The sequence below is a fragment of the Urocampus carinirostris genome, chromosome 8 (assembly GCF_059441175.1).
Source record: "Urocampus carinirostris isolate Australia breed hairy pipefish chromosome 8, RoL_Ucar_1.0, whole genome shotgun sequence".
NCBI lineage: Eukaryota > Metazoa > Chordata > Actinopteri > Syngnathiformes > Syngnathidae > Urocampus > Urocampus carinirostris.
Window position 1 is genome coordinate 13,703,427 of NC_142356.1, and position 15,755 is coordinate 13,719,181.

The window sequence follows — 15,755 nt, forward strand, 5'->3', positions numbered from 1 at the left end:
AACACCTAGATGTTAAAGAACTTAAAAGACACACTGGAGTGTAAATGAACAAAGAGAAATCATGAAGGTAAAATAAAGGTTAAATACAATACCGTAAAAGGTTGGTAATTGTTGATCAACCGCTGACAAAGGACATCAAGGCCATTGAGGGCAGGGTTGGGTAGGGTGACTTTAACTGGATTACTTTCAATTACTTTTGGATTACTCCAATACCAAATATGCTAATAAAAGACAAAAGAAACTAAATATGAATAAAATGACTAAATTTTGTGCAGGCTTGGGAGTAACGGAACACATGGAACGGCAAAAATAATGTTGGCAAGTTGTTTGGATTTATTTTCATTTTGTTTCTGTCGCATTTTATGTTTGTTTTGCCAGAGATCAAAGCCAGGAGAGAAAGCTTACCAAGTGTTGTGAGTCATCATTTTATTCATATTTAGTTTCTTTTGACTTTTATTAGCATATTTGGTATTGGAGTCATCCAAAAGTAATTGAAAGTAATCCAGTTAAAGTAACCCTACCCAACCCTGATTTTCATTTTGTTTCTGTCGCATTTTATGTTAGTTTTGCCAGAGATCAAAGAGATCAAAGCCAGGAGAGAAAGCTTACCACGTGTTGTGAGTCATCATTTTATTTATATTTAGTTTCTTTTGTCTTTTATTAGCATATTTGGTTTTGGAGTAATCCAAAAGTAATTGAAAGTAATCCAGTTAAAGTAACCCTACCCAACCCTGATTGAGGGTACAGACAATAAAAGCATGTCCAACCAAGGCTGGAGTGGGCAAACGTTTTGAGCCGCAGGCTGCATTGGGTTAAAAAAATTGGTAAAAGAGCTGAGCGAGGAATGAAAAATATGATTGGTTAATTATTTTATGTTTTCAAATAAAGTTTAGGATCTGATACCTCGGCAATGCGAGTGTTACGACCAGAACAGATTCAGGCCCAAATGCGTAGCGTTAACTACAAGTTTATAGATAGAAAGAGGAAGGACAGCGCCCACGATCCGGTGGTCGCTGGATGCGGGAAGCAAGCCGCTCACACAATCGAATCTTGATCCGAATACAGAAGGGGATCTTCTATACGGGAAGATGGCGGTGTCAAAAGCGGAAAAACAGGTCGATAGCCGGGACAGGAGAGCAACAACGTTGTCGGAGTCAAAAACGGGTCGTAAGCCGGGACGGGAGAGCAGACATGGTCGGGATCAAAAACAGGTCAGAGCCGGAGACAAACGGGGAGATCAGGAACGGACAGGTGAAAAAAACGGGTGCAAAGACGGGACAGGCGGGAGTCAGGGTCAAAATGCTTGCCTTGTAACAACAGAGGTTCGCTGACGGACTGACAATCGGAGAGTGACAGGACTGGGCTTAAAAAGGGACAGGGAACCAATCAGGTAGCCCGCACAGGCTGGCGCCAAATGAGCGAGCATAGGTGATGCTAGTCAGTAATCATGACAGCGAGAGGGAAATTGATCATGTAGGCCTCTGCCCTTTCCCATATTGTCGCTCTTATTCTAAAAAGACACATATACATTTTTATACATCCTATACATGTGAAAATTAAGAAATGATAAAAATATGGAATCAATTTTGTAGCAGCAGCGCTATGTATTTATGAATAAATAAGCATGCAGACATCTACATACAAATGTAATATTCTTTTTGTCTATGAATAGACAATTTAATCAAAAAGGTTTTAAAAAACACCAAATGAATGCAAAGTTATATATTATATTCCTTTTTAAAGCACAAAATTTAATTTTATGCATTGAAAACTTGCAATAGGGGTATGTCAGGACCAGAACGGAAACCGGACCCAGTTGCGTTACATCTCTCACAAGTTTTATTGGAGGAAAGAATATGGGCTGCACCCACGATCCGGTGTTCGCTGGACGCGAGAGGCTCCGAACGCGGAAATAGAACTTCCGTAGCGAGCGACGGCGGTGTCAGGGACGGATAAAACGGGTCGGTAGCCGGGACTGGGAGAGCAAAGCGTGGTCGGGGTCGGAAGCGAGTCGTAAGCCAGAATGGGAGAGTAGACTTAGTCGGTCAGGGGTCATAAGCCGGGACGGGAGAACAGACGTGGTCAGGAGCAAAACAGGTCGTAGCCGGAGACAGACGGGAGCAAAAAACGGGAGTCAGGGTCGAAAAAGGCTTGCCTAGTATTCACTGAGGTTTGCAGACGGACTGACAACAGGGGAGAGACAGGACTGGGTTCAAATAGTGACAGGGAGCCAATCAGAATCCACGGCAGTTGGCGCCAAAAGAGCGGGCACATCTGAGTCACATCAGTCATCATGTCAGGGTAGCCCAGAAGTGTTTTTCGCATGAAATATCTTGATAAATAAAACAAATACTTGATATTTTATTTTTGTATTATATAAAGAAAATGCAGCAAGGAATTTAGATGTTGGGGACAAGACCGGCACCAGATCAAGACATTTTACCAGTAGTATTTTATTTGACCATTTTATCCATATTATTAAATTTTTACCATTCGGCATGCTGGATTGTGAAGTCTGTAATTATTCCACCTCTAGTCCAAGGACATCTAAAAACTAAATGTATTTTAGATATTAAGTCAAGGATTTCAGAGAATTTCCTACACCGCAACCACAACAGAACGCGATTTTATCATGGGTTTCAGACCATCACAATGTGGGAAGAATATTAATTTTTGGTCTTTTTCACTCTTGACTCCTTTTTATTGCAGCCAAAAGATTGAAGGCACCTATTTATCAATCTGTATCTTTGAAGACAAGTGTAGACTGTCACTCCCTGGCAAGTACTTTCTTCTCCTTCCCGTAAAATGTAAATTTTGATAGCACGACAACCCAGATAAAAATGAAACTCAGCTTGAGTTTGAAAAAATGTGCAAAAAAAATGGTTGGTTGGTTGGTTGGTTGGTTGGTTGGTTGGTTGGTTGGTCGGTGGGACGGTTAGTGGGTCGGTGGGTCAGTGGGTTGTGTGTTGGTGTGTTGGTGGGTCAGTGGGTCGGTCAGTCGGTCGGTCAGTCGCTTGGACAGTTGGTTGGTTGATTGGTCGGTGGGTTGGTCTGTCGGTCGGTCAGTCGGTCGGTCGGTCGGTTGGTGGGTCGGTGTGTTGGTGTGTTGGTGTGTTGGTGTGTTGGTGGGTCAGTGGGTCGGTCAGTCGGTCGGTCTGTCGGTTGGACAGTTGGTCGGTTGATTGGTCGGTTGGTTGGTCGGTCGGTCAGTCGGTCGGTCGATCGGTCGGTCGGTCGGTCGGTTGGTGGGTCGGTGGGTTGGTGTGTTGGTGTGTTGGTGTGTTGGTGTGTTGGTGTGTTGGTGGATTGGGGGATCAGTGGGTCGGTCAGTCGGTCGGTCAGTCGGTTGGACAGTTGATTGGTCGGTCGGTCGGTCGGTCGGTTAGTGGGTCGGTGGGTCGGTGTGTTGGTGTGTTGGTGGGTTGGTGGGTTGGTGGGTTGGTGGGTCGGTGGGTTGGTGGGTCAGTGGGTCGGTCAGTCGGTCGGTCAGTTGGTTGGACAGTTGGTCAGTTGATTGGTCGGTTGGTTGGTCGGTTGGTTGGTCGGTTGGTTGGTCGGTGGGTTGGTGTGTTGGTGTGTTGGTGGGTTGGTGGGTCAGTGGGTCGGTCAGTGGGTCGGTCAGTCGGTCGGTCAGTCGGTTGGACAGTTGATTGGTTGGTCGGTCGGTCGGTCGGTGGGTCGGTGGGTTGGTGTGTCGGTGTGTTGGTGTGTTGGTGGATTGGGGGATCAGTGGGTCGGTCAGTCGGTCGGTCAGTCGGTTGGACGGTCGGTCGGTTGGTGTGTTGGTGTGTTGGTGTGTTGGTGTGTTGGTGTGTTGGTGGGTTGGTGGGTTGGTGGGTCAGTGGGTCGGTCAGTCGGTCGGTCAGTTGGCTGGACAGTTGGTCGGTTGATTGGTCGGTTGGTTGGTCGGTTGGTTGGTCGGTGGGTTGGTGTGTTGGTGTGTTGGTGTGTTGGTGGGTTGGTGGGTTGGTGGGTTGGTGGGTCAGTGGGTCGGTCAGTCGGTCGGTCAGTTGGTTGGACAGTTGGTCGGTTGATTGGTCGTTTGGTTGGTCGGTCGGTGGGTCAGTGGGTTGGTCAACCAGTCGGTTGGTCGGCCAGTTGGTTGATTGGTTGGAATCCCTTAACCACTAGTGTCATAAGGACACCATTTCCTGTGGTGTGTCTTGGGCAAGTACAGCCTGGTGGCGCTCATCCCTCTCCATGCCAACAATAATATTCATGTCAGCGAGTCGTTTGTCATGAACCAGAACGGACTCTCGGATCCAATAGCGTTAGGTTCAAAAGTGCTTTTATTTGAAAGAGTTGTTGGAGCTGGCTTGGGACGTCGGCGCTTGTTGGTCGTCAGCCTCTTCGGGCGGAATGGCAGCTCCGTGACGGGTGAAAGGAAGGTACAGCTTAGCGGGTAAGTCGATGGCCGGGACGGGAGTGTAGGTCGCAAAACGTGGAACGGAAACAGGTCAAAACCGGAAGGCAGACATGAATCAGGCAAGAGGAGTCATGGGTACCTTGTAGTCTGGAGAAACACTTAGGGATACAAAGAGTATACCCGGACGTCCATCTCTGGACGCAGACCGCCTAAGTGGAGAACGTCAGTCAATCAGGAAGTGCGCTCCAGCGCACCAAACGATTGCCCCTGGTGACTTCACTTAGGCAATCACGACAGTCGTTTGTCATTCATAATAACAAATATCAATATTTGCGTCATATGTTCTCTGCAAAACCCCCTCTAAACAGGGTGAATCTTTTCCCAGTTTGGTTCTATTATTTATGTCAAGTACAAGACGCTCGTCATACTTTTGGTCATTGTGCCTTTGTACTCATTGTTCTATTTCTTAGAATACTTCTGATTTTCCAGACAGAAGAGCAGCTAGCGACAGACTGCTGTCACAGTCTTGTTCCACGGACAGACTGAGGAGATCATTTCTCCCTCATGCTGTGAGGCTCTTTAACTCCACCCGAGGGAGTAAAAGCCCACATTACTATTTTTCGAAACACTATTTAAATGCTCTTTATCAAAACGTTATATTGGGTATTTTTGTATTCGATATATTTTATTTTATTTTTTTATTTTTCAACACTATCATACTGCTGGAAGTGTGAATTTCCCTACGGGATGAATAAAGTATCTATCTATCTATCTATCTACTTATCTATCTTTCTATCCATCGTTTGTGTTTTTATTTATTAGCTGCGGATTTTGCCTGATGTCCAAATTAAACGCCAGTAAACTAACCAATGCCCAAACACATGGAAAATCTTGTGAAATTTTAGCTATACATGATACTCATTTGAAAGACATTGATAACATACTTATGGCAGCACGGCGGCGCAGTGGTTAGCGCATGTGCGGCACAGTTCATGTCTTGGGAACCTCCTGCGTGGGTTCAAATCCAGCTCCAGACTTCCTGTGCGGAGTTTGTATGTTCTCCCCGTGCTTGCGTGGGTTTCCTCCGGGCACTCCAGTTTCCTCCCACATTCCAAAAACATGCATTTCAGGTGAATTGGCCGGTCCAAATTGTCCCTAGGTGTGAATGAGCGAGTGAGTTGTCTGTCCCCGTGTGCCCTGCGATTGGCTGGCAACCAGTTCAGGGTGTCCCCTGCCCACTGCCCAGAGATGGCTGGGATGGGCTCCAGCCCCCCCGCAACCCTAATGAGGATAAGCGGTACGGCTGATGAGATGAGATGAGATGAACATACTTATGAAAACTACCTTAAAATATCTTAAGTTTGTTTAACAAAATATATTAAAGGTGGGGTGCATAGTTTGAGGTGTTCTTAAAAAGTTAAAAAATAAATATTGTTTTTATTAGGTGTTTGTTAAAAATGCCCGATTAACTTCAAAGAGCCTTTATATTGTTTTCCTATTTGCTTTTATCTTACTTTGATGAACGGTGTTCCGGCACAAAGTGTGTTACACTGAAGGGAAGAAGCTTGGATATCGCGCGCGTGGTCTTGGTTTTCTTGAACTGTAGGATGAAAATGGAGAAAGTGAGAAAAGGACTTTTTTAAATACAGTCCGAATACCAACTCAAACCCGCAAAACCAATCTGAATTTGGAAAATAAAATACAACAACGTAAATCCTAACTTCAACTGGACCTATCTAGTATTGGCCTAACCTCATCATCATCTCATCTCATTGGCCACACCGCTTATCCTCAGTAGGGTCGCGGGGATGCTGGAGCCCATCCCAGCAATCATCAGGCAGTGGGCAGGGGACACCCTGAACTGGTTCTATTTGACTAAAATGGAAAGTGTCATGATTACTGAGTTGACTCACCTGTGCCCGCTCATTTGGCGCCAACCGCCACGGGTTCTGATTGGCTTGCTGTCACTATTGGGTTCCGACTCGGTCCTGTTACCTGTTGGTATTTCCTGTCCGGTATTGTTCCCGTTTATTTTGTCCTGTTTAATATCTGTATCCAGTTTTGTTCCCGTCCATTTTTGTCCTGTTCATTATTCTCTCCAGATTTCGTTCCCGTCTAGTTTGTCCTGTTTAATTTCGATATCCTGTTTCTTTATCAATTCTGTCTGTCCTGTCCTGCCCTGTCCTGTCCGGTATTTGCTCGGGCAATTGGTGTCGATCTCATCGGTCTCTGGCTTCCTGTCTTTTCAAGCCAGACTGGTGCCTAACGTGCATGACTCCCCATTTCCCGTAAAATAAAATCTTGAGTGAGAACGTCACCCACTTGGGTCCTGATCCTGATCCTGTTCCGGTTCATGACATTTTCTTTCGTGAATTCAACACTGGAAAACTACCAATTCAAATGTCGGATTTTCACAAACCATTTCTCCTGTACTGGAAATGATTTCTAATGCATAACTATTCATCACGCTCTCTTGCCTTCTGGAATTATGGCAATGTATTACATAAGAACAAGTAATTGTTTTTTTAATTATTGTTTCAGAGGAACATATGGTCATTATCACACCCAATGGACGATAATGGTGAAATACTAAATTATGAACATTTTAAAAGCAAACGGGACTTAAATGCGTCTAAATCTGAATTTAACAAATTAGTGAATGCCGTTCCAAAGCAATTCATCTCTATAAAAATTCAGAATTATCAAAAAATAAACCCCAACATACCTCCACCTTTTATACAGAGGATGACAATTCTGGACAGAAAATATAATAATAACCAAATAAGAGAATACTAAACCAAAATAAAATTTCTTGAAAAATAAAACTAAAATGGAATTTATTATGAATATGATGACATTGTGATGAATGGATTAAGAACTATGTATTTAAGATTACCTTTAGCCCTAAAAGCTAAGGAGGATAATATTTATCCAGCAAGAGAATCATTGAAAATCACGTTTTATAATTGAAAATAACATATAATATATTGAAACCATTGACCGCATATTTTCTCATGTCCAGCTATAACAGGAGATCTGGCTCCTCGCACCTTATTCAGAGTAAATTTGGACTTAACAGATAGAATAAAAATGATGGAAATGCAACAAATCTTTTTTTATGTATTGAATTTTTTTATCCACAACAAAATGTCCATAATGTAAACAGATTTTCCCTCATTTTATCAGTAATTTTTTGTTGTTGTTGGTGTTAAATCTTTAAGTGTAATAAACATTCCCAATGTCCAAGTGATATAGAATATTCTTAAGAATCTTACTCTTGAATTAAACATGTCATAATTAAAGTCTTTTGTATTTTTCCTTTCCAAAGTCTTTATTACATGTTTGACCCTGGAGTGCCATGTCTAATATCGTTGGATACGATGTTTCACAACGTTGACATTTATGACAATAAAGACAATTCTGTTTTATTCTATTCTATTCTATTCTATTATATTATATATTACATAGTGTTATATAGCATATTCTATTCTATTCTATTATATATTACATAGTGTTATATAGCATATTCTATTCCATTCTATTCTATTATATTATATATTACATAGTGTTATATAGCATATTCTATTTTATTGTATTCTATTTTACATAGTGTTATGTATCATAATATATTCTATTCTATTCTATTATATTCTATTCTATTCTATTATATATTACATAGTGTTATATAGCATATTCTATTCTATTCTATTATATTATATATTACATAGTGTTGTATAGCATATTCTATTCTATTATATTATATTTTACATAGTGTTATGTATCATAATATATTCTATTCAATTCTATTCTATTCTATATTACATAGTGTTATATATCATAATATATTCTATTCTATTCTACCTAGTGTTATGTATCATAATATATTCTATTCTATTATATATTACATAGTGTTATATAGCATATTCTATTCTATTCTATTCTATTTTACATAGTGTTATGTATCATAATATATTCTATTCTATTCTATATTACATAGTCTTATATATCATATTCTATTCTATTCTATTCTATATTACACAGTGTTATATATCAAATTCTATTCAATTCAATTCTATTCTATTCTATTCTATTCTATATTACATAGTGTTATATATCATATTCTATTATATAATATTTTATTATATATTACATAGTGTTATATATAATATTCTATTCTATTCTATTCTATTCTATATTACATAGTGTTATAAAGCATATTTTATTCTATCCTATTCTATTCTATATTACATAGTGTTATATATCATATTCTATTCTATTCTATTCTATATTACATAGTTTTATATATCATATTCTATTCTATTATATTCTATTCTGTTCTATATTACATAGTGTTATATATCATATTCTATTCTATTCTATTCAATTCTATATTACATAGTGTTATAACTCATATTCTATTCCATTCTATTCTATATTGCATTGTGTTATATATCATATTCTATTCTATTCTATTCTATATTACATAGTGTTATAACTCATATTCTATTCCATTCTATTCGAATCTATTCTATTCTATTCTATTATATTCTATTTTATTCTATTCTATTCTATTTACTGTATTTACTTTCTTCTCTTCTCTGTATTTCTACAGCACTTTCTGTTCCCTCGAGACTTGTTGGCTTGAAATAAAGCAATGTTCAATAAATTAAATGTTTTGAAAACGTGAAACATTTCGCGTAATTTGTGAGAATGTGTAAACAATGGCCAATGAAAATGAAGTCTGGTGAATGAAATTAATTTCCACTTCAAGTAGGCTAAACAAGGAAATTTGCAATAAATCTTATTTTATGTATAGAAAATGATTTGTATCCGCAACAAAAATTTAAACCCATTTTCCGGAATTTTATCAGCGATTTGTTGTTGTTATTGTTGTTGAATCTTTAAGTATTATAACCATTCTCAACATCCAAGTGATATAGAATATTCTTAAGAATCCCACTCTCGAATTAAATATGTCATTATTAAAGTATTTTAATTGTTGTTTGGCTGTTTCATGGCAATTTTGTTTGAAATAAAGCAATGTTTAATGAATAAAATGTTTAGAAAACATGCAAAATAAGTCATTTGTGCGTCAACATGATCCAAAATATGACGCCTGATGATTGAAAATAATTTCCTCTTCAAGTAGGCAAAAAGAATCAAATTTGTTTGAAAATAATAATATTTTTATTTCACAAAGACGATCGTATCTGAATATGTTTGCAAAAATTCCTCCAAAACGCGATAAAATCGTTTCGATTGGCAAAACACGGACTTGGGTTTGTCCTGCATGGCTATTGGCATTATAGCGCCCTCTAGCGTCAAATATACGAATGTCAATTTGTCAACGATGTAAACGTTTCAAACTAAAATGAATATTTTAAAATGTTTACATGAACGAATGTGAATGTATCTATAAATAAATGATAAATAGCTTAAGTTCACTCCATCAAAACAATAAAAACATTTGTAAATACTACTGTTGACAATTAGGTTGGGGGGCGTAGCGTAGCCGAAAATCGTACTCAAGTAAAAATATTTTTACTTCATAATAATAAAAATAAGTACAATCCAAATTGGTACAATACAAATAGAAAAAAATTACTTAGTGAAAAAAACTATTATGTTTTTTTCTTAAAAACATCCATTTAATTGTATCATCAAATCAACTAAGTCCATTCAATCAACAATAAATTACATTCACGGTAATTAAAAATAGATTAAAATAATCAAGGTAAAAATCAAGTACATTCATAAACAATAAAATAACAATAGTATAAATCGAATAAATAAATTAAGCACATGTAACACGTTTAAAGCCCCAGGCACAGCAGGCAGAACTATCAGCTAAACCCACAAACGAATTTGTCAGGCGCCGCAAAAAGTTAAAAGCCTTATATAAGTCTTATATTGAATGCTTGCTGTATGTATCTATATTAATATTTTAATAATAATTCAAAATGACTAAATTGGATGCAGCACATCCTGTGGAGAAAGGCGTGACTATTCCTTTTTATGATACCGCCTCGAGTTTAACTCCGTTAATAATTTAACTAATTACAGAATGTTTAATTGTATTGATAAAATTGATAAAATGTAATTAGAAATGCTATGTTTTATGTCATTTTTATTTGAGGATTTGAAAAAAATGTTAGGGTCTGGTGCACCTCCGTCCACCAGAGGGCGCCTAAACGTTTGTGATTCGCCTTTCCTTTTATAAGGATATTTTGGACAGAGCCTGTTGTTGGTTCACTTTGTCATGATTACTGATGCGATTCACCTGTGCCCGATCATTTGGCGCCAACCGCCGCGGGTTCTGATTGGCTCCCCGTCACTATTTGAACACTGTCCTGTCAATCCCCTGTTGTCGGTCCGTCTGCGAATCTCCGTGTACACTAGGCAAGCCTTTTCTGACCCTGACTCACGCCTGTCCGTTTTTTTGCTCCTGTTTGTCCCCCGCTACGACCTGTTTTGATTCACGCGCCTAGCAAACGCGGGATCCGGATCTTCCTCTTCCCTTGAATAAAACTTGTGAGAAATGTAACGCAATTGGGTCCTGTTTCCGTTCTGGTCCTGACAAAGGCAAGAAAATCAAATGAATACAACACAGAATGGGCAGCACGGCGGTGCAGTGGTTAGCGCGTGTGCGGCACAGTTCTGAGGTCGTGGGAACCTCCTGCGTGGGTTCAAATCCAGCTCCCGGCGCTACTGTGCGGAGTTTGTATGTTCTCCCCGTGCTTGCGTGGGTTTCCTCCGGGCACTCCGGTTTCCTCCCACATTCCAAAGAGATGCATTTCAGGTGAATTGGCCTGTCCAAATTGTCCCTAGGTGTGACTGAACGAGTGAGTTGTCTGTCCCCGTGTGCCCTGCGATTGGCTGGCAACCAGTTCAGGGTGTCCCCTGCCCACTGCCCGATGATTGCTGGGATGGGCTCCAGCACCCCCGCGACCCTACTGAGGATAAGCGGTGCAGCTGATGAGATGAGATGAGATGAAAACACAGAATATTGTTTAGAAAGACACCAGGTGTTAAAGAGCGAGAGGGTGTAGGGATTCTGTAGCAATTGAGAGTACTGATCAATAAGCTTCTAAGATAAACAACTTGTTTCAAGGATCAGAAATTACTTTGTAGGGTGTCAGAATTAAACTTTTTACGGCCAGCACCAAAACGGATTGTTGCAAAATTGTTTTGTTGGGCTACCTACGGCAGAGGAAGCATCACATGGGAGAAAGGTAATACAGGTTACCAAATCAATATAGTTATCATTTGAATGTTCCTGTCCTTTCATAAGTATTTTTTAGATATTGTTATACTGTTAACATTTGGTGTCAGTCTGTGTGTGTGTGTGTGTGTGTGTGTGTGTGTGTGTGTGTGTGTGTGTGTGTGTGTAATGACTTAATGAGAAGGAGCTGTTAGGAATTTAATAAACACAGCAAGCAGCTTCAGTCTTCTGAGGCTTACATGCAAATAAATGGAGGTACTGTCAATGGCTCACTAAGGTGCCACAACCACTAATTACAGAAAACACAAGCATTTTTTTTCTGTATGTCTGGATTACAGCTTTGTGCATTTGTGAAGTTTGTTTTCATGTCTGAACGGACAAAATATTTTGGGAAGGTTTATATCTGTATAAATGAAAAATATTTGCTGGATAAAATGTCTTATGGGGTCCATAATCGCATCGGCATGGCCTGGTGCCCTGGTACAACATACTATTTTGTGTCAGGACCAGAACAGAAACAGGACCCAATTGCGTTACGTTTCGCACAAGTTTTATTAACGGAAAGAGGAAGGGCTGGCCCCACGATCCGGTGTTCGCTGGAAGCAAGTCGCTCTTGGATTCGGACTGTGATCCGAACACGGAAGTGGATCTTCCGTAGCGTGCGCTGGCGGTGTCAGAGACGGAAAAACTGGTCAGTAGCCGGGAAGGGAGAGCAAAGCGTGGTCGGGGTCAAACGAGTCGTAAGCCATAACGGGAGAGTAGACATAGTCGTGGACAAAAAGAGGTTGTAAGCTGGGACGGGAGAGCAGACATGGTCAGGATGAAAACAGGTCGTAGCCGGAGACAGACGGGAGCAAAAATGGCACAGGTAGGAGTCAGGGTCGAAAAAGGCTTGCCTTGTACACACAGAGGTTCGCAGACGGACCGACAACAGGGGACTGACAGGACTGGGTTCAAATAGTGACAGGGAGCCAATCAGAACCAGCGGCCGTTGGCGCCAAATGAGCGGGCACAGGTGAGTCACATCAGTAATCGTGACAATTTTGAGTTTTTAATTAGGATGAATGGAAATGAAAGAGTATGTTTGTGGTTTCTGTAAAACATACAAGTGTATAATACAAACGTATATAAAACAACTAGTGATTTTCAGGTTTGGTTTCCTCTCTTTATCTCTTTCCCTCTCGCCTGCCCTATCCTTATTTGGTCACTCGCGTTCTTGCTCTGATTTCCACCCCACACCTGGTGTCACTTGTCCTGATTACCCGCTAATCACACCTCTCTCTTCACTATCTAAACACCTTGGTTTGGTGCTAGTTTGTTGCCTACCTTGTCACGTCTTAAGACTTCTTGTCACAACCCTGTTGTTATTCCAGTGTACCGAACCCTTGCTTGCCCTCCTAGATCAAGAATGCCACCTGCGCAACCCTTGGACTGTTGTCTTTGCTGATCAAGTTTACCAAACCAACGACCCCGCACCTGCATCTCGAACCACGAATGTTGCCTGGACCGCATTTCTGACCATGATCTTTACCTCCCACCTTGACTTCCCTTGTACCGAACCCTGTCCAAATAGAGACCCCAGTCTCCAGTGTTTGGTATCGATCCCGTATGTCTCATCCTGTCTGATACCTTGCTACAATCTCCGGCATCCTGTAACGATCCAGCCTGTCTCTTCCTGTCCGATATCTTTCGCCAGTCTCCAGTTTCCGATATCGATCCTGTCTGTCTCGTCCTGTCTGATATCTGTCTCCAGTCTCCTGTATCTGATATCGATCCTGTCTGTCCCGTCCTGTCTGGCATCGATCCCATCTGTCCGGTATCTGCTTGTGTATCTGATATCGATCCTGTCTGTCCCATCCTGTCCGGTATCAATCCCGTCTGTCCGATATCTGCTCGTGTATATGGTATCCATCCTGTCTGTCCTGTCTTGTCCAGTATCGATCCTGTCTGTCCGGTATCTGCTCGTGTATCTGTCTGTCCCGTCCTGTCCGGTATTGACCCCGTCGGTCCTGTATCTGCTCTTGTATCTGATATCGATCATGTCTGTCCCGTCCTGTCCGGTATCGATCCCGTCTGTCCGATATCTGCTTGTGTATCTAGTATCTATCCTGTCTGTCCCGTCATGTCCGGTATCGATCCCGTCTGTCCGATATCTGCTCGTGTATCTGTCTGTCCCGTCCTGTCCGGTATCGACCCCGTCGGTCCAGTATCTGCTCGTGTATCCGGTATCGATCCTGTCCGGTATTGATACCGTCTCTCCGGTATCTGCTCGTGTATCTGGTATTGATCTTGTCGGCCGCTGGCTTCCTGTTGTTCCAAGGCGGACTTCTGCCTTACTTTTTCAGCCCAGCCATCGCCGAATCACTGGCGTTTGTGTTAACGTGCATGACTGCCCCATTCCCGTAAAATAAAGCTTGTGTGAGAAACGTTATGCATTTGGAGCCACCTCCTGTTCTGGTTCTGACAGAAGTTATTAGGCACATAATATCACACTGATTATTATTGCATTCGATTCAATGCGGCTAAAACGAGGACTTTTTACCTGTTGATAACAAAGTCATGGTATAGGGTGGTAAAATAGTTGTTTAACATTAACACTCTATAACAGGGGTGGCAAACACGTGGCTCTAGAGCCGCATGCGGCTCTTGGCCAAAAATAATGCGGCTCTTTGCCTCATCTTATTTTCTATATACTATGGCCCTTTGCTTAGTTTCATGGTTAGTTTTTTTGTGTGTATTGAGGCTGGACACTTTCCTTGAAATCAACACAAGAACAATACTTGTTGTACTATAATGATAGGAGTGTGTTATGGGCAGGGTGGGGAAGGTATACTTTAACTTGATTACTTTCAATTACTTTTGGATTACTCCAATACCAAATATGCTAATAAAAGACAAAAGAAACTAAATATGAATAAAATGACTCAATTTTGTGCAGGCTTGGGGAGTAACGGAATACATGGAACGGCAAAAATGATGTTGGCAAGCTGTTTGGATTTATTTTCATTTTGTTTCTGTCGCATTTTATGTTCGTTTTGCCGGAGATCAAAGAGATCAAAGCCAGGAGAGAAAGCTTACCATGTGTTGTGAGTCATACTTTTATTCATATTTAGTTTCTTTTGTCTTTTATTAGCATATTTGGTATTGGAGTCATCCAAAAGTAATTAAAAGTAATCAAGTTAAAGTAACCCTACCCAACCCTGGTTTTGGGAAATAATATGTTTTGAATTGTGTGCGTGTGTGTGTGTGTCTGTCTGTCATGGCAGGTCAGTGCGTGGTGCGGCTCTTTGACTCTCACGGTTAAAAATTTCGGCTCTTTGTGTCAAACTTGTTCGCCACCCTTGCTCTATAACATACTGTACTCTCACTGTAATACACCAGAGCTTCCACAAACTCTGCCAGTATGCTGCTGCAAGTGACATCAGCCAAGTGAAAGAATAGTATTGCCCTTTACACATTGGTTAACTGCTGTTAAAAGTGTCGATAAAAATTGTTCAAACCTCATATTCTTAGAATATGATAAAATGAAATTGTGAATGTATTTAATTGCTGTTAAAAGTGTCGATAAAAACTCATATTGTTGGGATATGATATAATTAAATTGTGTGTTTAATTGCTGTGAAAAATGTCAGAAAAAATGTTAAAGAAAAGAAATTGTGAATATGCTTAATTGCTGTTAATATTGTCGAGAAAAATTGTTCAAACCTCACATTGTTTATTTGCTGTTAATAGTGTCAATAAAATTGCTCAAACCCCCCCCCAAATTTTTTTTAAGCATTTCATTTATTAAGGAAGAGAGTTTTAAAAATGCTTTAATTTGGGGGGTGCTTACGTTGAATTCGGGGGTGCTTGAGCGCGCCCAAAGACGGGCTGGTTACGCCCATGATTCGCTCATGAAGATAATGTATTTCTAACTCGCTTTATAAAGGTGGTTACAGATGTGTTGTGATTTATGCAATATAATTTAATCCAGGAGAATTCCAGATTAGTAGGTCAGTAAACTCACTCAAATGTTTTAAACCATTGAATCATTTTAACACGGGGGTGTCGTGTAGCTCAGGAGGTAGCTCGTCTTGGGATCAAGGGATCCCAGTTTGAATCCCGGCTCGTTCGTGTTACATGTCGAAGTGTCCTTGGGTAAGACACAGAACCCCTAATACCCCCAAT